This window comes from Notamacropus eugenii, chromosome 4 (genome assembly GCF_028372415.1).
Source record: "Notamacropus eugenii isolate mMacEug1 chromosome 4, mMacEug1.pri_v2, whole genome shotgun sequence".
In the NCBI taxonomy this organism is placed as follows: domain Eukaryota; kingdom Metazoa; phylum Chordata; class Mammalia; order Diprotodontia; family Macropodidae; genus Notamacropus; species Notamacropus eugenii.
This window is the reverse complement of record NC_092875.1, coordinates 267008911-267035471: the sequence shown is the minus strand read 5'-3', so window position 1 is coordinate 267035471 and position 26561 is coordinate 267008911. Positions and strand designations below refer to the sequence as shown.

General features: G+C 34.4%; 1 protein-coding gene and 1 long non-coding RNA gene across 2 annotated transcripts in view; one reads left to right on the top strand and one right to left on the bottom strand.

Moving 5' to 3' along the window:
* LOC140501222 (uncharacterized) overlaps positions 1–24864 on the top strand; it is a 32402-nt gene extending 7538 nt beyond the window's left edge. Inside the window, exons 2-3 of the long non-coding RNA XR_011966101.1 lie at positions 23412–23470; positions 24405–24864. This is a non-coding gene — a long non-coding RNA (uncharacterized lncRNA). The remainder of the gene's footprint in view (positions 1–23411; positions 23471–24404) is intronic.
* The window catches only part of SNTG1 (syntrophin gamma 1), a 1083450-nt gene extending 1058221 nt beyond the window's left edge, over positions 1–25229 (bottom strand). The window contains exon 1 of the mRNA XM_072604568.1: positions 25153–25229. The gene's annotated coding sequence lies outside the window, so the exon portion shown is untranslated. The remainder of the gene's footprint in view (positions 1–25152) is intronic.
* Between the last annotated feature and the right edge of the window lie 1332 nt (positions 25230–26561).

Genomic DNA, 26561 nt, shown 5'->3' with positions numbered 1-26561 from the left:
CCTCAGCTGAGATCTATCCAACCAATCCAAAATAGAAATACTTATGATCACATGTACAGCGATTACCCAACCTCTGCTTGAAAATTTCCAAGGAGAGAAGACTTACCACCTCTCTGAGAAGCTCATTCTATTTACGGACAACTCAAATTATTAGGGAATTTTCTTTATGTCAAACCTCGATTTGCCTCTTTGAAACTCCCAAAGTGATTTGCACCATGGTCACACAAGTAGGTAATGACAGATCAAGAATCTAGTATATTTTTGACTTAACATGTATCCTGCCACCAGCTTCAGTTACAAAGAAAATTAAGATGCTTGTACCTGGCTTACAAATAGAACACTGTAATAAAAAGTCCAAGTTTACATTCTTTGGCCCTCACCCCAATACACACACAATTTGGGTGATTATTATATACCAAAACGATACTTCAAAATTTAAAGAATTTTTGATATATTTTTTAAAATGTGTCAGCAGAAGTTCCTTTGCATTTGATTCACCTCTGTCTAGAAGCTAATGAACCAAGTATGTGCACAATTAACAAATTTATCCACATAAAGAACATGGAATGAGAATAAAGGAGAAAAAACACAATTTATCAGATATTGCAAATGCATGTTCTGGTCCTCCATTTCTTTCTACTATATCTCCAAGTATTAGAATGGTAGTCTTTTTTTAGCAGCATCAAGTACCTCTGCTCCCCATCTCCATTCTAAATGTACATGCAAGAAGATAAGACTGAATAAGCAACAAAAGATTACTGCACATCTTTTTTTCTGTAGAAAAGTAGGGTGAATGATCCAACAAGAATATTCAGACTCTTGACAGGTGGGTGGTTTGGATTTGTAAAGAGGAAAAGGAATGGTACAGAGATGACAATATTACAGCTCTTGCTATTTTTCCAGTCTGTTTTGATATCTCTATGATAATTTAACCACAATGACTCAATATAAAAGTTCACAACCCTCTAAAACATTGAATACTATCAGTAAAATAGAGTAATTATTCACTGCTTGGGGTAAAGTAATCCTTCAGGGTTGCCAGGTACCTATTCAATGGGCTGAAAAGACAATTTACTAAATTGTACACTGGTGATTAGAAAGAACTAATTGGTCTCCAGAAAGTGAATAACCCCTCCAGTCTACAGGTTTAGATTATATATCATTTCTTACCCCTCTAGGCTCAAGAATGAGGTTATACCATGTATTTACCAGAAAATGTAACTTTGATAAAGGTGAATTTAGAAAATCAAGCAAAATTGATGTCAGACACATTGCTTTTATTTCCTTAAGTCTATGGGTAATTCTAGCTCTCTAGATCAGGTAGCTGTCCTAGTGGATAGACCTAAAGTATGGAAGACTCATCTTCCTGAGTTCAAATCAGGCCTCAGATATTTGTTAATCCTGTGACCCTGGGCAAGTTGCTCAGTTTCCTGAGCTGTAAAATGAACTGGATTAGGAAGTGGCAAATGACTCTAGTATCTTTGCCAAGAAAACCCAAAATATGGTTATGGGGAGTGAGGCACAATTGAAATGCCTGAACAAGACCAGAATTTTTCTTAGTCCTATGATGAGGCCAAGAGACAATAAAACTTGGATTAAGAGTATAAGGAGATAATTTTAAAAATTACTTGACTACCTGAAAGCCATTACTAAAAAAGGAGGCTGGGCATCATCTTTCAAAAATTATCAAGGAAATCTGCCCCAGTATTCTAGAAGCAGAAGGCAAAATAGAAATTAAAAGAATCCACTTATCACCTCCTGAAAGAAACCCCAAAAGGAAAACTCCTAGTAATATTGTAGCCAAATTCCAAACTTGCCAAGTCAAGGAGAAATTATTCCAAGTAGCTAGAAAGAAGCAATTTGAGTATTGTGGAAACACAATCAGAATAACACAGGATTTACCAACTTCCACGCTAAGGGATCAAAGGAATTGGAATATGATATTCTGGAGGTCAAAGGACGTAAGATAAAAAATAAAGAATCTTCTACTCAGCAAAACTGAGTATAATCTTTCAGGGGGAAAATGGATATTCAATGAAATAAGGGACATTCAAGGATTCTTTATAAAATGGCCAAAGCTGAATAAGAAATTTAACTTTCAAATGCAAGACTCAAAAAAGTGCATGGAAATGTAAACAGGAATGACAAATCGTAAGAGATTTACTAAAGTTGATCTGCTTACATTCCTACAAGGAAATACAACCTTTGTAGCTCATGAGAACTTTCTCAATATTAGGGTGGTTGAAGGGAATACACATACACACACACACATATATACATATATGTATACACATATAAAGACAGATAGAAAAGATAGATAATGGATAGATAGATAGACAGACAGACAGACGGATAGACAGATAGACAGATAGATAGATAGATAGATAGATAGATAGATAGATAGATAGATAGATAGACAGACAGACAGACAGACAGACAGACAGACAGACAGACAGATAGATAGATAGATAGATAGATAGATAGACAGACATAGACAAACTAAAATAAAAAAGCAACAAAAAAGCCTTGTTGATTGGTTTAATGACTCACTCATCATTTCTCTATGGACATTATTATTTCCTTTCCATGCTATTGATTTCTAACTACAAATTTCATTCATTAAAATGAGATCACAGATTCAAAACTTAAAAGGACCTTAGAATCCATCTACACACTGTAAGGCAAAGAGAAGTGAAATGACTTGTAAATGTCAGGATGTAAATTTTGATTTTGCTGACTCGTGGTCCAGAAGTCTATCCACTGTAGTCTTTCACATCTCCTTAGTCCTTGCAATATTTTTACTCTCTCTCTTGTAGATGAAATATTCCTGTAACTTCAGCAATTTCTTCAATGTTTATGATTCAAAATAGTAGATAATGTTGAGGTGACTCTTGTTCATGCATAGGGTTGCATTAGAGGATATATAAGGTTCTTTCCAACACTGAGATTCAATGAATCTTCATTCTTTCCTGCCTTTCCTGAACTCCAATTGTCATGAATTCCAAATGTCCACTGGAAGTGATACTAGAATAGATTCCAGATCACCTGAACTCAATATATCCAAATCCAAATAAGATCCACCCCAATGAGATCTGTCTTATTGCTTCTTTTTCTTTCTTAGTGACACTATCATTCTCCCAAACCATGTATAATGGTAAGGGAATTTGAAGATTTTCCCTGTCCCATAATAGGCCCATGTGATCTGCTTTGAGCTCTGACCCAGCCCACAGCTTGAGTCACATGGCATGGTGGGAGGAGCTTGTCAAGTGGGTGGAACAGTGTAATGGCAAGTAAAATTAGGATCTTTTGCTATTTTTATTTTACTATAATCAAGTTCCTGATTGAATCTTGCCTTTATCAATCAAGAGTCTTTACTAGGAGTAAAGCTCAGAAACTAGAGTTTCTTTGCTAGAAACAATGTATGTATTTGTATTGTTAATGTGATTAAAGATCTCCTCCACTCATTAATGGGCTTGCCCATTAAGGAGACTTTGATAAGAGAAGATTTGTAGGAACACCCACAGATTTTGTTAATGAGGCCCTGGTTCTCAAGGTTTGGCATGCCCTCTGGCTCTAAAAAAGGTGTAAATACTCTGAGGGTGAGGTTTTACTTTGGGCTTTAGTTTTTGCCAGAAGATTTGAGTGCCAGGACTTGGGGAAGTTGCTAAGGAGCCCCCCTCTCCCTTTCCCCAGCTTTGAGAACCAGATATTATACTTCCCTCTCTGGTAACTATGGTCAGAGAGTTGGGGTTCAATTGTCTGTTGAATTGATGCAGAGGAAGTCATGTCTATTGATCTTTTGATTTCTCTGTATTTTCTTTGAATTTCAGCATGCTGTCTCCTCAGAACTAACTGAATGATATATGCACTTCGTTAAAAGAATGATACATATGCTACACTTTAATCAAAGTGATTGTTAACCGCTTAAACATTGCCTTTTCTTTTATGAATGCAGATCTAAGAACATGATAGCAAGCCCCCCTGTGTATGGTGGGGTGCTTACTGTCACAAGCAGGAAGGGTAGAGCAGGAAAAGAGAGCAAGGCAGAGCTAAGAGAGAGCTAGGCAGAGCTGAGGCAGAGCTAAGGCAGAGCAGCTACAGTGAGTTAGAGGGGGAAGAATTTTTCCTAGGGGAGTTTGTTTGTGGGGAAACCTAAAGGAGGGAAGACTTGGAGATGGTGGCACTCCCTAGATTGGTGATCATATATAATATCTTGTTATCATGGTGAACTTGGCTTTCTGGTACCTGAATAAATATTTTGTTTTCATCTTTGAGGAAGAGAGTTTATATTTTTGGAATTTACTCTGGAACTCGCATGCATATCCATAGCAGATGCTGTGGGTGCTACAAATGACAATAAGGATGGAATGGCAAAATATAAAACCTCTACTTGGAGACAGGAAGGCTCTAGGATATGCTGGCATAGGAGGATTTACCATATTCCTCCCTGGTGAGAGAATGTGCTAAAAGCGCAGGCCTTTGTGAACATTGGGCACCAAGGCTATAGAAGGGAAATCCTGAGATTTAGAAAGATGTTTGCAAGAAATAACAATATAACCAGGGAAAGAAATAGCAGGGGTATGTAGAAAAGAAAGAGAATTGTTAATAAGTTATCATATTAAAAAAGTAGAGACAAATTGTTGGAGGAAAACGTTCAGCTGACAAAGGAGGCATCTCATTTGTATGAGAAGCTTCTTATTTTAAAACATTTGAAATTTCCTTTAAAAGAGCAAGCTAAAAAAGTATCAGGTGGTAACAGGAAAGACAGTTGTGAGTGTGACTTAGAAAAAGAAGAGAAAAGTTAACAACAGGAAAGTGAATGCAACTTTTGCAACTGTGGGGTCTGATTGGTGCCTAGAAACCAGAGAGAAAGACATATGGGAGGAAATGAAACAAATTAAGATGAAGAGGCTTCCAGGAATGTGCGTGAAAGTCCAATAACATGAAGGAAGCAGGAGAACTGGGGAGCCACACAGTGTTTAAGGAAGTAACTGAGGATTTTACTCACTAAGAGGTCATAAATATTTTAAGTTAATTCACCCTAAAATGGTAGAATCATTAGTATCTTGGATGGTGAGAATCAGTGATGGAAGGGCTGAAGGAATATGGATAGGTAACATAGATTGTTTGAAATTCATAGGTATTAGTCAGAATCATTTTGTAAAACAATTTTTAGGGATTACCATATTCAAGGAGATAACAATGGAACTAATTTATTAGCTTTAGGTGCTGAGGGATCCAATAGGCAGTATCCCACTGACTCAATGTGGCCTAGCGGACATAGACCCTTGTAGTTGCTTAGAAATTGCTTGAGAAAGTTAAAGGAAGAGGTAATGAAAACTACAATTATGATTGGAGGTGCAAGTGCATATCACAGCACTCCCATAACAGTTTCTCATAGAAATAAAACAGTGAAATCTGTTCCTCGTACTTATAAAACACCTAATTCTGATTTTACTAATTGGGGAAATAAGGCACCCTCTTTCAGAGGTGATGGATAAGATTTCACAGTTATGTGACTTAAGGGAATGACGAAAAGACAAATTTTCTCAAGAGAGAAGAGAAAATAGCCAGCAGATTCAATGTCAGAATAGATTAACAAGGAGAGAAATGTTTACTGCTTTACTAGGAGCAGGGATAGATTTTGGAAGAATAGATGGTATTCCAACTAAAAACATTATATAAGATGTACCAAGAAAAGGAAGTTAATATTAGAGGAAATAGGGAAGTAAGAATTGCCCCTAGAGAACATCCTGAATCATTGTATCCAAGTTTGTCACATCTTCAGGCAGAATAGAAAATTGGCTGAGCCCCAGCTCAGATTGTAGAAATACAAAGATGTGATTACAGACCCCATATCAATTTGACCATATATTGGAAAATAGATCAAATATTGTAACTAGGGCATTAATAGATGCTGGGACAGAGGCCTCCCTTATACATACTTTCCTTTCCAATTTTCTTTACCCTGCTTCCCCCAGGTACCCTGTGATCCAATAGTATTGACCTCTTTGCTATGCCTCGAATAAGACATTTTATCTCCAAACTTGGCGCACTTTCATGCCTGAAGTTATTTTCATCCTCACCTCTGATTCTTAGTTTCTGTGACTTCCTTCAAGTATCAAACACAATTTTACCTTCCTCAAGAAGCAATTCTTGATTCTTTTGAATCCTGTAGCTTTCCCTGTGAGTCTAACTTCAATTTATCCTGAATATGCCTTGTTTGAATATATTTCCTTACCTGTTGTACTCCACATTAGGCTGAGCTTCCTGAGAGTAGGGATAGTGATTTTTTTGTTTGTTTGTTGGCCTTTATTTGATTCCTAGGATTTAGCCCTGGGTCTGGCATAGAGTAGGTGCATAATAAGTCCTTGTCAACTTGAATTGAAAATATATGTTCTATAAACATTAATTAAATTGAATTATCTAATTTACCTTTAACAGTCAACCAATAACCAATTCTTACAGATTTTTCTTTAAAAACATCTGATGCACCTGTCTCTCATCTCTACATTTTTGCCACCTTTCTAGTACAGTTCATCATTATGCCATATCAAGAAAACAAACAAGCACTTGCTAAGTTACATGTTGGGAGAGATGGCTTCTGAGGTTCCTTCTAACTCTGAATTTCTTTGATCTCTGATGCTGCTATTACTGCTTGGTCTCCCCAAATCCAGACTCTTCCAATTCATTTTGGACACATTTAAATAGCACTTCACTTGTCTGCCTAACAATCTGTGGTGGTTTCACATTTCTGCTAATTTATTTCTAAGTTAATTTGTCTTCTTGTCCAGCAAACTTTCTCTGACTACATCAGTCTTTTCACCCCTTTCTTTTATCATCTAGTCACATATAAGACACAATTTAAACCAATTTTGTAATGTTTATTCTAATTTATTCAATTACTGTGTGAACTCTTTAAGGTCAGATGACATAAAACAGTACAGCACTAGATTTGGTGTCAGAGAACCTGTGTTCAAATTATGTCCCTGTTAGAAACTTCCTGAATGAACTTGAGCACGTTAACTTTCCTTAGTTTCTCTACCCTGATGTATAAAATGAGGAGGAGAAAGACAGAGTATAACAGTTCTGATATCTCTTTCCAGCTCAAAATCTGTAAGTGATTGATTTATTACTTCTCTGAACAAGCATTATTCAGTCTCTACGATGTATAATGTATAGGTTCTTAGGATGCAAAGATAGGTTTACAGATATTCTTATCTGGACCACATTTTTAGGGGGACTAAATCCCAAATATTAGCTTCCTTGGTGTCTTGTTGAGTAATTTTAATTATTTTTTTCTTTATTTTTATTTCTAACACATGAAATAAATATTATATTTTGGATTTAATCTGTTGTTTTTTCAAATTTGTTGAACCCATTTTTTGGGTAGTGATGGTTTAATTTTTGGTATTTCCCTTATTTGAGATGTTATAGTCTCTATTCTTTTCATTATGGTTACTTGATCCAACTTTATTGCATTGACATTAAAAATACAATTGCTACCTTTTTACATTTAATGTAGTCCTTCTCTATGATGTAACATATAATCAATTTTTAAGCCTTGGCAAAAAGGAAATTAATACCCTTCTCCAATCTAGTTATCTACAAATAATGATTCTTTCAAATTATTAATTGGGAGTTTTAGTTGTAATTTCCTTAGTCCTGTTCTTGTTGTTTAATTTGTTGTATTCCAAAATTGTAGAACTAAAGTATTATATTATTAACATTTTAAATTACAATGATTGCCTTATATGTAGTTATTTTTCTTCCATTTTTATTAGTTTGTTGAATTTTATGGTATGCATAAATTGAGAATTGTCAATTACTAGTAAATCATTTTAATTTCTCCATTGCATAATACATACACAAATGTATATCAATAATGTGCACATGTGTATATGTGTATGTATATGCACATATATATGTACACACATATATAACCATATATATGTGTGTGTATGTATGTATATATATATTCAATTTTGGATAGTACTTTATCAAATATTTTCAGGAAATCTTTTTTTTTAAATTCTTGCAGAATATATTTGAATCCACAATTTTAACTTTATTCTAGTCATAACATATTTTGTAAGTTATATTTCTTTAATTTACAGGATATGTGTGTGTAATATTTTAAATTCATTATATTCCTGTTTTTATTTTAATGAAACAATGCACTTCTGACATTCATATTTATTTTTCTAATTTTCTTTATTTTTACATAGTTCTTGATTTTACCAAAGAGTAAAATCTACCTTAATCTTCTATATATATTTCAGCTATATGAAACTTAATGAAATGTTTATACATTTTAAAATAATTCTGATTATTTACTGAAATTTAATACCCTTATATAAATATATCATCTCATAAAATATATACATGCATATGTATATAGTTTATATAGTTGGGTATACACACACACACTCACACACACATACACACTCACACACCCACACACATATATTTGTTTATTTTCTATAAAATTGCAATATCATGCCCCTTTTCTCCTTCCTAAATTTATTCATTCTCAACTGCGTTAATTTTTGAATTAGTAAGTAAACATATAATTTAATGCTTGTTACCTTTCTGTGTTAGTCTTAATACATATTTATGATCACATCCTAATATGATTGCTTCTATTCCAGTTAGGAAATAGTATAAAATATTTATATCAAATCATTTTTATACAAATATTTAAATCAATATCAAATAAATCAAATATTTAAATTAAGCAATATGCTCAAAGTATTTTTTACGAACTTGTTTCATCAGTTTGAAAATATATAATGTTTGCAAAGGATGCTCTTAGTTGTGTAATACTATTGGTCAATTTTTTCACAGTTTTCCTTTTTGTTGTAATATATGATTCTTTATTTTCAAATAACATGTAAGTTTTTAATGTGTATGGGATTTCTATTATCGATCCTATGATTTTTTTAAATTTTGAAAAATTTTATTGTTTTGTCATTCTCCATTGTTTTAATAATGGAGTAACATTCTAGAGAACTTTCAATTCCATTTTTGATTTTTTTCTCATCAATTAGATAAATCTTTTCTTTGTTTGTTTATAATTCTGTTATTTAAAACTATATGTCTTGGAGAAGCATAATATTTTCCAATCTAGAGATTCTATCTACTTGTTGATGGTACTCTATCTTATTTTGTTCACACTGAAAAGCTTTAATTCTTCTAATTACATCTTTGATTATGGTTTCTACATTTGGGGTATTTTCATTATCTTCAGGAATATATACTAATCTAACTTTTGGACTTTGTTTTGAAATTTCAAATGTGTTGTTTTGCCTAAATGATTATTAGCTCCTTTGAAAGTTTTATTCCCAAAAGAACATCTTTAATTGTTGCTATTACTGTTTTACTCTATTTATATTATTATTTGAAGTGTCCTTTGATTTAATGTGGATTGTGCCTTGCTTTGGAATTTTCTTAAACAGAGGCTCCCTATCTCCTATATCAATGTTATGTATGTATTTATGAAATAAGCATTCTGTTTACTTCTTTCCTTCCTTCCTTTGTTATGGAACAAAGAGGAGGTGATCTTGAACTATATTCATGGAGTTCAAGTTCTGACAGTTTCCCTCATGTTAGAAACTCTGAACGTAATCCCAGCAATTGATGTATATCTACTTTCAGAAGGTCAACAGAACTTTATCAATAGTATGTGAGCCCCTGTGGTGATTATTTTGCCATGGCAACCCACTGTAACACTTTTTAACTTTTATAGAGGAACCAGAAGAGTTCAGAAACCACTTCAGCTGACCAACATTGGACCTCATTGCTAAGAACAGAGATAGGACAGACAATGACAATGCCACATTGAAATTTAATTATTTTTACAACTGATTACAGATGAAGATGGAGGAAGAGTTTGAGAACCATCAGAAAATACTGCATTGCATTATGCATACTGTTGCTTGATTGTTTAAAGGAAATGATTCACAAGAGATGTGATGCATTGATGAACTGAAAAACCTTTTTGAGTTTATTCTTTGGGACATCTTTAATCTCATCTAATAGAAACAAAATTAATTTGCATTTTTAAAGAAACTTTATCCCTTCTTTCAAAATTTCATATCGTTATTGTATCACTTATTTTTTGGCTCAAGAATAGAGATGGTAGAGAAGGTTCAAGTCTTACCTGAAACTAGAGTTGTTTCCACTGCTTCAGAATAACAACTCCATAGGAGCAAGGATTCTTGAAGGTTCAACATAGTGAGGGTAAAGCTCTTCTGGGAAAGGGGGAGGTCTACTCTTTTATCTTGTTGCATTTTGTAGTCTGTTGAAGAAAGGAACCCTGTTTCTGTCTCTGTACTAATGATTGGAGTGGGACTGATAGGGTTCATAGATTGGAAATAACAGTAGACTTTACTCAGCCTTGGTGCTAGGAAAGGTGATCAAGTGAGACTAGTTTTTCCAGTTGAATAGAGTTCCATAGTAGTAGAAGGACTTTCCTAATTTTTACCTGTATCTGAGGTAGGACTGAAGTCCTGGAATCACTGATCATACTGATTTATATGGAGATTGTGGGAATGAGCTCTCCCCTTAGTTGAGGTTTATTCCCATTTTGGAGGTAACTTAATCTCTAATCTCTGAGTGATATAAGGCAGATAAATGTGCAGGACCTCTCTGATTGTTGTCTAGGAGTTAAACCACAATGGGGCAGAGATATCTCTTTTAACGATTCTGGATATTTGGGACAGACAATAGTCTAGGCTGGGAAAGTATAACTATCTTTACCTCTGTCATCATTTCACTCTGACCTAGTTATGTTTTTGGTTTTAGTAGCATTCTCTTCTCCAGATGATTTAAAAAGAATATCCCCATTTTTTCTTGTGAGAGGAGAGGAAAGTAGTTTGAATCATTTCCATATCATTGAGGGGTTTGGGCTTCAGTTGGCTACCTGGTTTCTTTCTATTTCACTATTTTATAGAAAATTGTCTGTTAGATCTTGAGGACAAAGAGGGAGGGACTCCAGCAGGTGTCAATTGCCTGCAAGTATAATCCAGGGCTACAACAAGACAAAATAATATAGGATAGAAAAGAGTGTAATTTAACTAAATATTCAGAGAACAGGAGTAGGAGAAGTGCTAGGCAGAAGTGGAAAAACAACAAAGGGTATAACTGTGAAAGACATTAGTTGTCCAGAACAGAAGTCTATAGTTATTCTCATAAATAATGTGAATCTACTGTTGGTTTGGTAGTAGCTGTTTCTTTTCTATTCCCAACATTATTTAATATTTAGCACAGTAATACACATTCCAAGAGTATAGACCATTTGACACAGGATAAAGGGAGTCATTTTCTACTGTCTCTTCTTGTTTCAGTCAGGCAAAGAACAAATGATGATACTTCCTTAGGTTTGTGTTCCAGTATTCCTATGAGTTCAGTACTATTCATCTAGTAAATGTTTAATACATGTAATTAATGATTAAATGACTATAATCCTAGACTAAGGGTTAAGCAGAGGAAACTCCTTAAGATAAAAGAGGGAACAAATAAGTTTTAGTTCTCTTACCCACCCCACCCCCTCTTCGTGAATGTAGGTTTCTAAAAACAGAGGGTAGAGTCAAGATGACAAGTATCTTTTTAAAATGCACTGTGTTGGTTACTATAGTGATGTTATAGAATAAGGAGGAGAACTTTCAAGAATATTTGTGCCATATGATAAATGCTAAGGAAATGATTTCATATAAACAAGGCAGATTTTTTAAAAGGTAAGATTTGATTAAAAATAGGCAACTTTGCTTTATCTTTAATAATTTGAAAGTGTTTTAGATTAGTTTGATATTCCCCCAAGTAAGGCAGTATACTGAAGGAAGCACTGAATTGGGAATGGGCAGACTTAGGGTCTTGTCCTGGCCTTCCATTACCAGCCAAGTTACCATGGGCAAATCCTCCTCTGGACCTGAGTTTCATCTTTTTTAAATAATGGAATTATCTAGATGATCTCTAAGGCCCCTTTTCAGTTCTACCATCCACAGACTAAAAGGACAAACAAAAATCCTTAGAAATGATGGAGATAATCATCTTTCATATGTGTGTTTATGTATATAATTCACTAGATGAGCTATCTAAATCTGACTGACCTTCATTGCAAAGGTCTCCTACCATATTATCCTTCTTGTTTTAATTGCTTACACTTAATAGTATAAACAACAGGCAATGAGATTTATTTGCTTGTGGGAGTTTTACTTCCTCTAGATCAAAGACAGGCCAAAGAAACATATGACAAATGATCCAGCTAAACTGAATCAAGTTAATCATATGATAGATGTAGAATCATTATTCATGACTCTAAAAAAGGGTCCATCTAGTGTAACTATCCATAAGAATCTCCCTGTATATTTTCTATAATGCTCTCCTTTGAGGCTGTACCATTGCATCCTTTTGATGCTAACCACTTTTGAAATCAAAAAACAAATATATACTCCATCCCCAAATATTTTATTTCTTTGGTCATTTTGAAGGTTATATTTCATCTTATTTTATCTTATTCTTTTCAGTATGACTTTAATACCAATGCTCCAGTATGGTGTTTTGTGGTTTGGTTTTTTTTTTTGTTTGTTTGTTTTTTCTTCTGGGAATCCTGTAAGTCTTAGAATCAGATGATCCCAGCATTGCCATATGTAATGATAATTTTAATGGGAATATCTTTCCTACTCATTAATAGGCCCATGTGACCTGCCTGGGTTCTATGGAAGCCTAAGTTACATGAGTCTGAGTCACATGGAGCCTGTGGTGGGAGGAATTTGCTGAAGGGGTACAACAGGAAGGGTAAAACAGGAAGAGATGGAGCTAGAGTAGAGCTGAGAGGAAGTTAGTCAGAGAGCCGTCAGAGCTAGGAAAGATACAGGTAACTAGGCTGCTGTCTAGGGTGAGTGAAAAAGCTTGTTTGTGATTTTTGTTTAAGATAGCTTGCTTGTGATTCATTTAATGGAACTGGTTTGTGGGAATCCTAGCAGGGGGAAGGCTTGGGGATGGTGTTATTCTCTGCATTGTTATTGTGTATAAATTTTTGTTACTATGATGGACTCAGCTTTTTGGTGTCTGAATAAATGGCTTGGTTCTCTTTTCCATGTGGAGAGTCTGTTGTATTTTGAAATTCAGAATTATACTGGGATATTCATAGACACCTTAGGTGCTGTGAATATTGCATTAGTGCTACACCATACTACCCAACCCAGCCTCTACCTGTAAAATGAATTCTAGCTATTATATTCTTAACAAGGGCTCATTAAGTCTTTTCTTAAAGATCACTTGTTCAAAGCAATGCAAAATTTCTCAAAGCATTTCATCCAATTACTAAATTATTCTAAATGTTGGGAAGCTTACATTTGGTTAAAAACAAGCAATTAAAAGAATGATTCTATAATCTATATTTAACAGTTCTAGTTTTTCCCTGAGAGAGCAACCAGAAAAATATCCTTCTTAGATGTGACAACCCTCCAAATATTGGAAGGCATCAATTTCTTTATATTCTTCACATTTCAATCAGGCTTTCAACAAATCACCAAATAAAATGAGTTCCAGCCTCTCTCCATTCCACCACCCCATTATCGCATTGCTGTGTCTGGCCAGAATCAAGATTATGAATATGGCGATAAGAAATGAACTCACTATTTCAGATCTGTTTTGAACATGGAACTGTATAACGGAACTATCACACCCTCATTCTGAAGGACATTATATTCTTACTAATATAACCAGAGACATATTTTCTTTTAGGGCTAGCATTCCACATTGGTAACTCATGATGAGTTTTTAATACACTAAGCCCCTAAGTATTTTTTTTTAAACAAGAACTACTGCATACTCACATAGTCATCAAGCTCTTATTATATTTCAACTCATTTGAGATTCTACATGCACATTAAGCTAAATTTTTTTTATGTTTGAATCATGTTTCAAGACCATGAAGACACTTTGAAACCTCAATTCAATCATCCAACACATTATCTTTTCCTTTCAGCTTTATGCCTTCTTCACTAAATATGAAAATGACATCAATATTGCTCCAGTTCAAGAGTAAAAATTTTAAAGAAAAAAAATCCAAAATAGAGCTTATCAGCCTTCCATTATAGACCATGAACCAGATATATATATTTTAAATAAAATTTTAAAACCATCAAACTGGTATCATTCATCCCCCATGACTCTTTTTCTGAAAAGTTATTGAATAATACGTCATCAAATATTTGTCTAAATTTCATGTGTAATGGCAAATGAAATTTAGAGAGCCTTTAAAATTCTGCAAATTAATTTACATGAATGATATCATTTGATCCTTGAACCCATTTAATATAGGTATTATGGACATTAATATATTCATTTTAAAAATCAGGAGAATGAATCCTATAAAGGATAAGCAAACTGTTCTTGGTCTTGCCACAAATAATTATCCTGAAAGATTTGAACCCAATGTTTTTTATTCCAAGTCCAGCACTCTTTATATTACACTATAATATCTTTGCATGCTAGGCATATGGTGGTTGCCTAGCAATACTCTCAAAAGTGTCATTAGGTCAGATTTGTTTTTAATGACTGATAATGATCATTATTGCCTTTTATGAGTTCTCACACCATCAATTTTCATCTAAAACTCACCCTAGAATTTTATCAGGTGTCAAAATCAATTCCATTGGACTATAGTTTATGTATAGATTCCCTTTTTTTCAAAATAGTGAAATTTGAAATTAATCGGTTTGTATAATTAAAGGGTTAAGGGATATTCTTTTCCTTTTTGACATAGTTTCTTCTTGGCTTCTTCTGTAATATTACTATTCATGTCTCTCTTTCATTGTGTAAGCATTGTCCAATGCTCTATCCTGGATTTATTTCACAGATTTCCCTTTCTCTCATTTCCCCTCACTTTTTTCCCATTTAAAATTTTTATATACCTATTCTTGTCTTTATAAAAACTTGTAAGCACTTTTCATTCTTAGCTTGCCTGATATGATTTTTTCAAGAACTTTTCACTTTTGTATTTGTTCTTGGTTACATTTCCTCATTTTTTTTCTACATATATTTTGATATCTAAATGTATTGGACATCTCCCTGTGCTCTTTCATTTACCTCTTTAGATGCTTCCTCTTTATTGTATTCACCGAAATAACCCATGATAATACACTTAAAATTTCATTCTCTTTGTATCTCCCATTCCTTTTGAGCTTTTTTTCAGTCTCTAGCCAAAGGAATATATCCCACCTCCCTTTTTCACTGAACTTTCTGAAATTTGCTACCTCCAAATTTCAGGTACAAATCACAGTTTTTTGAACATTTCAATTTACATTCCTTGCCACATCTTACTTTGCTGTTAGGAAGTCTAAAATAACATACTTAAAAAAGAACCAGAATAATTTTCCCCCACATTAAATGACCATCTTTGAAAGTCAAATACAAATTGTCTGTTCTCATCATTACTTCCTCTGTTTCCTCTAGTGAGAAATGGTTATCAAGTAGAGATTCTTTAGCTGCCTTGCTTTTACTAAATCAAGATCTCTAGCAGAGAAAGTGGAGAGGTAGCCTTTGTGATTTAGCTTTCCTATCATTCTGGTTGATGGGCTAGAAGGATGGTGCTGTATTTTATATTTAAAGATGATAGTGAAAATGTTCAACCCTTTATTAAATGTACACTGCCAATAGGACTTAATCCTATTCATATTTGTGGCAATATCTCTTGTCATATATATGAGTTTCTCATGTATCTAGATATATATGTGAGTTTTGAAGAAGGTATGATGAGCAGATCAATTTCAGCATATTAACACATTCAGCTGGGCTTTTCAGAGCATCACTAGACAGGCTTCTGAAAATTCAAGTTGAAAACAGTTAATCTATAAATGATTAACTTCTAAATCAATTTATAAACTGGTAAAAATCTATTTTGCAATTAATTGAAATCAATGAAGAGATTTTTTTTAAAAATCCTTTGACTTACATTGCTTAAATTCATTTAATCCAAGCTTACATCTTTGTTGTGCTAACAAAGAAAAAAAAAGAATATATAGGAAAAAGAGAAAAGAGAGAGTAAATGGGAGAGAGGTAGTAGTGTTTGGAACTGTATATTGCAGATCTTTATTTTATTTGCATTTTATCCATTCTGGGAACTAATACCACAGCCTTACTATGACTTTTTCAGTTGAAGAAGTTAAAACTCTTTTATTCACCCTACCAAAAATTCAATTTGTATCTCTCTAAAAATAGTAGATGATTATTTTCAAATGTGGCATACTACGATAGAGTTTCAAACATATCTTATAGTTGATAGCTCAATTATGTTTCAAAATAAAATGGGGGTCAAATTTTAAAGATAAATATACTTTCCAGCTTTTTAAATTAGTGAAATTTGAAATTAGTAGGTTTGGAGAATTTATAAAGCTAAAAAAGCTATCTTCCTACTTTTCATGCTGATTCTTCTTTTTCCCTATATGACTCTCATTCATGTTCTTTGTTCAATATATTGATATATCCCAAAGATCTGGGTTTTTTATAGTAACTTTCACTTTCCCACCTTCTCTTTCTCTATGCCTCTCTCTTCTGCACTTCCATTGCTCCTACCCCTCATCAGCTCCCATAGATTGAATTACAATATCTATACACATGGCTCTTCAGTCTCAATACTGAGCCTTCATTGTTTGCCTGAGTTCTAGCTCCATATTGCCAACTGCCAATTGTCCATCTCTCTCTGAATGTTCCATAAATACCTTGATTGCATTGCATCCAAAATGGAACTGATTAACTTCTTCCCTAAAGCTACCTCATCTCATAATTTCCCAATTTCTACCCAGAGCACCATCAGTCTTCTTAAAACACAAGTTTAAAATCTAGGGGTTATTCTTGATGCATCTTATTCATCAACTATTCTACCCCTGTTAGTTACCAAGTCTTTTTTTGTTCTTACCTCAGATCCAGGCTTTTATCATGTCAACATCTTTCTATTTCCTCCACTTTACCCAGTCTTTCAGCACTTCTCCTAACTCCAAACTGATTATCATGACACAAACATATGACTGTCACATTAGTGCTCTAAAGATCTGTGACTCTATTACCTTAAAAATGAATTATAACCTGTGTTGTTTGTAATTTAAGACTGTTTACATTCTAGATCCAGCCTATCTTTGTAGCATAACTAGAACCCTTAGTTCCCACCAAAACTCAGATTAAATGTCATGTTCTCAAGACACCCTTCTTAATTCTCCAAATTATTAGTGTCTCCCCTACCTATTGCTATGCATATGAATTGTATAATGTTATATGTTAAGGAAGCATTTTATAATGAATAGAGAGGTAGCCTCTGAGTTAGGTCTATCAGGGTTCAATAATCACCTCTACCACTAAATGACTATATTATCCTGGACAAGTCACTTAAGTTCTCGGTATATTAGGTGACTCTTCAAGATTGTTAGCTACCTAAAATTTGCTAACCTATATTACTAAAAGGAGTTTTCTCACCTAAGAATTCCTCTATTCTTATAACTATATATTGTACATTTTCTTATCTATGAATGTCTTGGAACCTCCCACTCACCCCCTCACCCAATAGAATTACTCTTCTAGAAACAGAACTTGTCTCACTTTGCTGTTTGTTTTTTTTTTTTTTCACCACTGAAGCAAATGGTATGGTGCCTGGCATATAACAACTCATTAATAAATACATATTAATTGTTGGAACAAAGTGATATTAGAAACATGACATAAAAGAAAACTCTTTTGGTAGTGATTTGAAAGGGGGAAGAGAGGGAACATATTAGAATGCCACTAGATTTATATACAGAAAACTTAGATTTGAGTTCTGGTTCCATCAATTACTAGCTCTGTAACCTTAGGAAAACCATTCCTCCTACTTGGGTAACAGATTACTCATTCAAAAAATATCTGACTTGGACTAGATGGTATCTGAGACCCCTTCCAACTTTAACAAAAATGTGAATAGTAGTAAATGCATTCCTCTGTGAAATATCTAACTAATTCTACACATTTTGGGGGGTAGGGATGATAATTGATTCCATTATTATGGGCAGCTGGGTGACAAAGTGGTGGACCCGGAGTCAGGAACATGTGAATTCAAAATCACCTCAGATATTTACTTGTGTGAGTTTGGGCAAGCCACTTAACCTCTGCTACAGTTTCCTCAATAGTAAAATGGAGATAATAATAGTATTAATAGCAACTGTATCCCAGGCTTGTTGTGAGGATCAAATTTGATAGTATTTATAAATAGTAGATACTATGTAAATTCTGTTTTTTTCTTCTTCTTGTTATTAATGCATTTATTATGCATTACAAATACTTATTGAACATCTACTATGCCCAGTGCTCTGGGGATATGAGAAAGTATTTAACCCTTAAATCTTCTTTTCAGGGTACTTACTTATCTCATTGAGAAGATGCAAAGATAATGGAAGCAACAGGGCAAAGGGGAAAAATACTTTATCTAAAGTTACATAATCTAGATTCACATCAGATACTACCTTGTGAGGTTGGGCAAATCAATTCTTCAGTCTCAATTTCCTCCTCTATATAAGTAGGCTAAGTAAGATTATCACTAAGACCTTTTAAAGTTGTAAATTCTAATATCTTATAGTAGTATTAAAAAGTAGCATAAAATTATATCACAAGTGGTAATTTCATGTTATAGATACTAGATGGAGGGCAAAAGCCTCATCAGTCAGAAAATAAAAACATTTTAAAACATTATCTATGTTCCAGGCACTATGCTAGGCACTGGGGATGCAAATACAAGTAAAAAAGAAAAAAAAAAGTAATTCTTATCCACAGGGAGATCACAACCTAATAGGAGAGGATGACACACAAAAGAAAGCTGAAAATTCTGGCCAGTGAGGTAGAGGTGAAGAAAGGGGGCAGATGTATCCTGTGCAGAGCAACTATGGAAAGGCCCAAATAATTCCAAAAATAGTATAACTGGGGAGAAGTATGAAAATTCTGTGCTGCATCCTTTTCTTGAATAAGAAATATTTTAGGGGTAGAGCTTAAGAAAAGGACTCATGGACGTGCCATCCATTCAGAGAGTTCAATCAGACAGTCAGAAGGTCAGTTGATGGATGTGACAACCAAGCAGAACAAATCTTGTTAAATAATGAGATTTCCCAACAATGAGTTCCTGAATAGGAAATCATGATGGAGAAATCCAAAAACAGTGTAGGTATTGAATCCTGGAGATTGGGACCTCCTGCAAGTGACTGACTAGAGGCACAGAGACACAAAAGGAAGAAGAAGAGAAGAAGCCACTTTGAAAAGAAAAAATAGAAGGAAAAAGGAGGGCATCATGAACAAGAGTTCAAGAACTTCAGGGAGAAGGTAGGACTTGAATCCTTTCTTTAAGGATTGATATGAATAGACAGAGATGTTGAGGAGTATGCACTCTAGAGACAAAACATGAACAAAATCCTAGAGGGGTGAATTTGAGAGGCAAGATGGCATAATGCAGAGATGTCAAACATGCAACTCCTGAGTGTGGTTCAAACTAGATTAAAATGTAATTGGGAATTATTTAACAAAATAAATATATCAAAATATAGATAATATTACATTTTAAAACTAAATCAAGATGTGAAGAAAGTGAAACTTTTGAATTTGTTAATAGGAAGAAATAACATTGAATAACCTTCCATTTTGGGCCTAAGGGACTCTGTTTTTTTCCTGTAATTACTGAGGAGTCATTAGGAGTTTTGGCAAGAGAGTACCATGTGAACAAGAAGTACTCACACTTGTCTCTGTATGTATGTGTGTGTGTGTGTGTGTGTGTGTGTGTGTGTCTGTTGAGTTGGTCTTACAGACATTTAGACCATGATATAATTAAAAGAGTCTTGGGTAAGAGATCAAGAGGCTGAATTCATATAGTGGTTCCGTCAAGAGCTCTTTGTAACTTAAGACTTTGTCATAACATCTTTTAGCCATAGTTTCATAGCCTTTTTCAAATGTATAAAATGAAGGGTTAGAACAGTTCTCTAAGGTCTTTTCTAGTGTCATCAATCTGAGTCAATATTTTTATGTTAATTAACATAATCCTTTTTTTCAAGTGCAATATTCATTTACATCCCAAAATCCCAAACACCTTGATGTTTTCCTACTTCTCACCCTGCTTCCTCTTAAGTATCCAAGGATAAGTTGCCATCATTCTTCTTTCTTTTGCATGTTAAATTCTTTATTTCTCAGACCACAGTCGAAAATGGCCATTAAAAAAAATAGCTTTGAATTAACATACCATGAGCAGCAGTTTCATTATTAAATATCCCTTGTATATCATGAAAACCTAGTCCTTTGAATTCTTACTGAAAGTTGAAATACATTTAAAATATGAATACCCTTATTTTGTACCCCTTAAATATTCAAGTGTGAAAACATCTGTACTTTTTGTTGTTGTTAAGAACAAGACAGACATTCAGCCATTATTTTAATATGGTGGTTCTCATGCTTCTAAAAAGCAATACAAACAGATTACCATACTATTGCTTTTGGTTTATTTGAGGACTAAATTAGACAGACCTTAAAGCTCTTATGCAAAATAAAAATGATTCCTTGTCAATTTAAAGGGCATAAAATGTTGTAGAAATTCATCACTATGATGAATTAGATTCAGACAATATCATCTCAGAGATGTTATCTGTGACCATAAAATTTTCTGGTTTCATGATTTGTCTTTGCTTTTTAATTTTTTTAACAAAAATTCAGTAAGGCAAACCCAGAAGTTTTAGGATTATAGTTTGTCCTATAATAAGAAAAGTTTCTGCAGTTCCATACTTTTGCCAACAGTCAATGTCTTGACTACAGCTTAAAACTTGGAACGATTACATGTGTAACAAGTAGCACTTGAAAATGCAGTCCCATTTTCACATTGTGTAATATCTCTGTTTCAGTAATATTCATAGTGTCTACCAAGTAGGAGGCAATAATATTAAAGACAAACAATAATAGTCTCCTACAAAATTCCAACTAAAAACAATAGCTAACATTTATATAGTTTTCAAAGATTACTTGAAGTAATTACAAAGTGCTTGACAAGTGACATCTCATTTGAAGAAAAATTCAAGACTGACAAATAATACTGATAAATCTTAGACTAAGCCTTGCACAGAGCAGGCATTCAGGGAATGTGTAATAGAATAAAATGAATTATATACTAGACTATGGAATCATAGGTGCATAGCTTTAATTTAAAGACATAAATAATAGTTCTTATATATCATATAGCCTCATTCTTTTTTTTCCTTTTTATAGATAAGAAAATTAAAGTCAATACCATTCAAAAGATTTGGTCAAGATCTAGTGACTTAGGACATGAATATACTGTTGGTGAAGTTGTAAACTGATCCAACTATTCTACGGAACAGTTTGGAACTGATCCTAAAAGGCTATAAACTGTGAATTCCTTGACCTAGCATTACCACTTCTGGATATGTATTTCAATTAACCTGAAACTCACACTGAAAAGGTGTTGTAAATATGTTTTTAGCAATTATGTTATTAAACCACAGAAATCCTGAAAATCTTCCTGCCAAGGTACTCATGAGCATTCCATATTCTTTATTGGTGAAAAAAGGTAACAAACAGAAACATACTGCATTTCATAAAATTAACCTGAAAGTACCAGCAATGAACACATTTCCTATTGACAGACTTGATGACTTTGAGAAGCTTCCCAATATTGGAGTTTTGCAAATTCAGTGGATAAAGTTCATTTAAATGTGATAGGTAGGTGGAATTCCAGGCCTTAAGTTCATAGGAACAATCATTGTCCTCTAGAGCTAAAGAAATAATGTATCAACCATAATAAAATGCCTTTGGCAACAATGTTGTAAATCACTGAATTTGTTTAATTAACAAGATATTAAGTGTTTCTAGAAGGAAGAGTAAAATTATGATATTTTTAGTTTTACTTTACTTTTAATTAGAAATAGACACTGGGATGAGCTGGTTGTAGAATTATACTGTGCTTTGCAAATCACTCAATTGAAAAAATTCATTTTCCCTTGGCAACAATTTTTTTTCTGATTTTTAAAAGGAAGGGGAGACAGCCATAAAAGTTCCTTACTAGTCTAAATCCATATGCCTATTATTCTATGTGTTGTGAAATAAATCAATATGCAGTCCTTGGCTAGTTCATTGGTAGCCTTAGCTTCCCTCTTTTGAGTACTGTCTATAAAAGGAATGCCCAAATACATGTTTTAAAACCAGATAAATGATCCTGATGGTTTGGGGGTTGGTGGTTCTAATCACAGTCTTTCTACTCAAACTGATTGATATACATGCCATTAAGCTGAAATATGGATTTCCTAAATTTATAAAAATTTCAAATAAAATTAAACTCCAATTTCATTCTTTCACATTGAATGTGTCCTTGTACCTTTAATACTCACACCTGAAAGATCTGGTAAATATTTAGAGCATCTGAATGGAAAGTCATATTATGAATAAACACCAAGGCCTTATCTGGTTGTCTTTTAATTATTCTCCTTCAAGCCTCTTACCCCAAATATGTTAAAATTATCTTGCCTAAATTCAAATTTCTTAGGAACAGAGTGTGTAAGAGTTGGAACAGACCTAGAGATCATCAAGCCCAACTCCCTCTTTTTTACAAATAAGGAAATTGAGGCCCAGAGACAAAAATAACTTTGAGTACTTTATCTCTGTTTCAGTCTTTTTTAAAATTAAGGATTTGAAATTAACAACCTATAATGTTCCCTTTAGTGATAAAATCATTTGTCCTGAACTATGAATTTAACACAGAATAGCCTAAAGAAGAGTTATGAGGAAGGGTTGTGATAAGAAAAGAAGACATTTTGTAGAGAAGAAGACAGATCCATTGCTTATACAGCTAAGTGTTTATTGACCCTGAAAAGTTTTCCCCTTGTAGTCAGGATGTTGTTGTAAACAATAGCTTTTATTCTGAATGACAAAAGGAAGAAACAGTGAATAAATAATCTAAAACAGGAAAGGACATCCCTTGAGGCAAAAGTGACCCTCTAACTCACCAGATTAAACTTGTGAGCGAACTGGCTATCTTACTTCCTTGGACTTGAAAAAAAAGGACATAAATAAGTTGTACTATTCCCAGAAATTCGAATTATTCAGGAACAACATAAGTTTTGGATTTCTCTTCTACTCCCTCTCCCAAATCTCTTACATGAAACAACAGTACTAAAATAGGGGAATGAAAAAATCTAGTTGGCATTATTTTCCCTTAAGGGATTCCCAGATAAAGGAGCAGCTTTTCAATCACCTTAACTCCAAGACAAGTGTTATAAGATAGAGACCTTTAATTTGAGGGACTAGGATCAGTAAGTTTCAGTCATTTATTTTTGCAGTTGAAACTTCCAAGGAATAATACTGCAGACACAACTTTCACTTATTTTCTGTTTGATGCACAGATATAGAGAAAGTCTGCCCCTCTGCCACAGAAAAAGGAACTACCACAGTTAACTCACAGGTAAACTTTCCGGGAAACAAACAGAATTTTTCTATCAAATGCTACCTAGCAGGAGGGTGATCAATCTGATTTAATTAACTGAAGGAAAAACAATGACAACATTAACTCAGCAGATTCAAAATCTTTAAAGACTATATAGTTCCCCCTTACTGGTTATTGTGTTTCATCATTACAAAGAGGAAAAATAAAACATGCTATCTTGACACTGTAAGACTCCTGAGAAGGGAAGGAATGATGATTGGAGATTCATCTCTTCAAATGACCAATTATGATTTATACAGCAAAAACAAAACCCACAAGTAATGTGACAAAAATTCCTAGAAAATTATTTGTGCCCAGACTCAGGTTATTGTCAACAAAGATCAGGTTTGTTACTTGTATGGGACCCTAACAACCTATTCACCACCAACTGTCCTGCTAAATGAGTGAGTTTCATATTGAAAAAGAAAACCAAAGAGGGAAAATTGAGATTGTTAAAACATTTTTATATTGGTCCCATATATTATTCTACAAATTGAAAGAAAAGCAAGCCTTCACAAATCCTTGTAGATCAGATTATTTTTCCAAGGGAACTGTCTGTCCACAGTTAAGTTAAGTTGACAAACTGTATCACAGACATACTCAGGATTTTCAAAGTCTATCCTTTCAAGCAAATAACACCTCCTCCCCCCCGCCCCACTGAAATGAACATGCTCATTGGAATTCATCAAGCTCTTATGACTGTAAATCTGTGCAACTGCTTTACTCAGTGAACTCTTCATGTTAAAGCAGAATGCTTATCAAGGTCATTATGAAAGATTGTAGTTTCAATACTCCAAGGGAAGACACCAGTAAATAAAAATCAATAAAGAGCAAACTTAATTAAATGCTTTTTGAAGTTTACAGTTTGCTAAGAATCAACTGCTTCCCTTCTTTTCCTCTTTCTCTATTTCAGTGAGAAATGTGCCTTGTGATCCAAGCAAATCAAGACTATCAAATGGCAAGCATCCTAAAAGGTGAACTGAAGCTATAACCTTCTGTCATTTGAAGGATTTGGTGAAAACCCATGATGAAATCATAGACTACAGTATCTTCAAAGTCCACATAAATGTCTAAGATAAGGTTTTCTAGCAATCAGCTGAATGTCTCTGGAAAGAAAAAAAATGGAAAAAGAGCTAACATTGAAGGGTCTAAGAGAGATAATTTTCTTTGCACAGCAAATAGTAAAACATCACTGTGGACAAATACAAAAAAGCAGGGGAGAAAGTTGAAGCTCCTACTTGTAACTTTTTGGGCACTTTATGTATGAAACACTGTACTATCCACAACTGCTTGAATATACTCTATAAAGCCATAAATTAGATAATTCTCAGGGGAAAAGAAACAAATAAACAACAAGAAAGATGAATCTTAAAGCATGCACATTAAAGGTTTATTTACTCTTCCTATAAAAGCCCACATATGCAGGGCTTAAAAAAATAACTTATTATGGCTAGCTGAAGCACTTCAAAGAACTTAGAACCAGAGCACTGTATTAAAACAGAGGGTTCCTAGGTATATAGCATAAAAAAAATTTTGAAACTAAAACGGCTTACCTTTGCTGCACCACTATGAAAATGAAGACTTGTTTTGTTTATACAACATACAAAAATCAGCTATTAATAATAATAATAATAATAATTAGTGATGCCATCATCACTTACTTGCCGATGTGCTGGAATTAGACGTATTTTCAGTTTCTCTAATATATCCTGTGGCTTTCTCGATACTTGCCTCGAAAAGCTATTTCCAAAATATTTGCAATCCACCCACGAACATCTTGTTTATTTCGAGTATTTTGGTCCTTCGGGTACCTCTACCCTTACCACAGAGCCCATAGTTTCTTAAAGCTTCCAGGAACTTCCTTCTTCCCTTATTTCTACCTTCCCCTCCTACTCTCTTTGCAATACGTTAGTCTTGAAGTTGCTTTTGGAAGCTAAAAGTCACAGGCAGGCTAACTCCACCGCCCTGTAGGTACTTGCACCAAGGGTATGGGGAGGGTTACTTTTTTACCCGTCAAAAAAAAAAAAAAAGTGAGAGCGGGATTGGGGTGGTATCCGAGAGCACCGCCTTTTAGCAGCAAAGACTGAAGAGACCAGGCATCTGTAGCAGCAGCAGCAGCAGCAACCGCAGCAAGAGAAGAGGCAATGTAGTTCTGCCTGGGTGGCTACAGCTGTGTCCAGAAGAGCTGTCCATTCCCGCCGGTGCTGAACTAAAGGGCTGGTGAAACACCAGCCAGATCCAGGTCTCCTCTTACCTCCACAGATGACAGCAAGTGGTGTACGTATCTTCCTGCTTTCCTCTCTCAGCTGTGTTACGGATCTGTAGGGAATAAATCTTTTCCCCAAACAGTATTATTATCCTGAATATTTGGACCACAACGTGCTGATCTTTTTCCTGATTCCGAAAGAAAATAAGACAAGAGATTCTCGTGACTTTTCAATTGTCCTGAGAGAGTTTCCTGTATTGATTGAGATGAAAGATTATTGAAAAATACACACACACACACACACACACACACACACACACACGGAGAGTGAAAGAGCGAAAGAGGAGGAAGAGGGAGAGAAGAAGAGGGAGAGAGAGAGAGGGCGGGAGGGAGGGAGAGAGAGAGAGAAAGAGAGAGAGAGAGAGAGAGAGGGAGAGAGAGAGAGAGAGAGAGAGAGAGAGAGAGAGAGAGAGAGAGAGAGAGAGAGAGAGAGAGAGAGAGAGAGAGAGAGAGGTGTACATATGTGTCTAGGCGACAAACTCAGAGATCTTTTTAAAACTTGAATATCTAATTACCCAAATGAAGCTGAGCTATTTTGGAACCCTGAGAGGTCTTGAATACCAAACTGGCAAATCATTTCAAAAATTGGAAGAATCCAGTATGGAAGCCCTAGAATTCGAATCCTTCAAGAGCTTTCCGGTTTTGCTTCAGTCCCCACAGAGCCACGGAACAGAAATTAAATGTTATTGTAGAGAAGCAAGATGTCTTTTCACTAATACATTTAAACGGATCAGGACCTAGCATAAAATAAATCAGGGGCAAATGGAAGAATCTCAGCAGACGCGTACACAAGGCTGTTAGTGC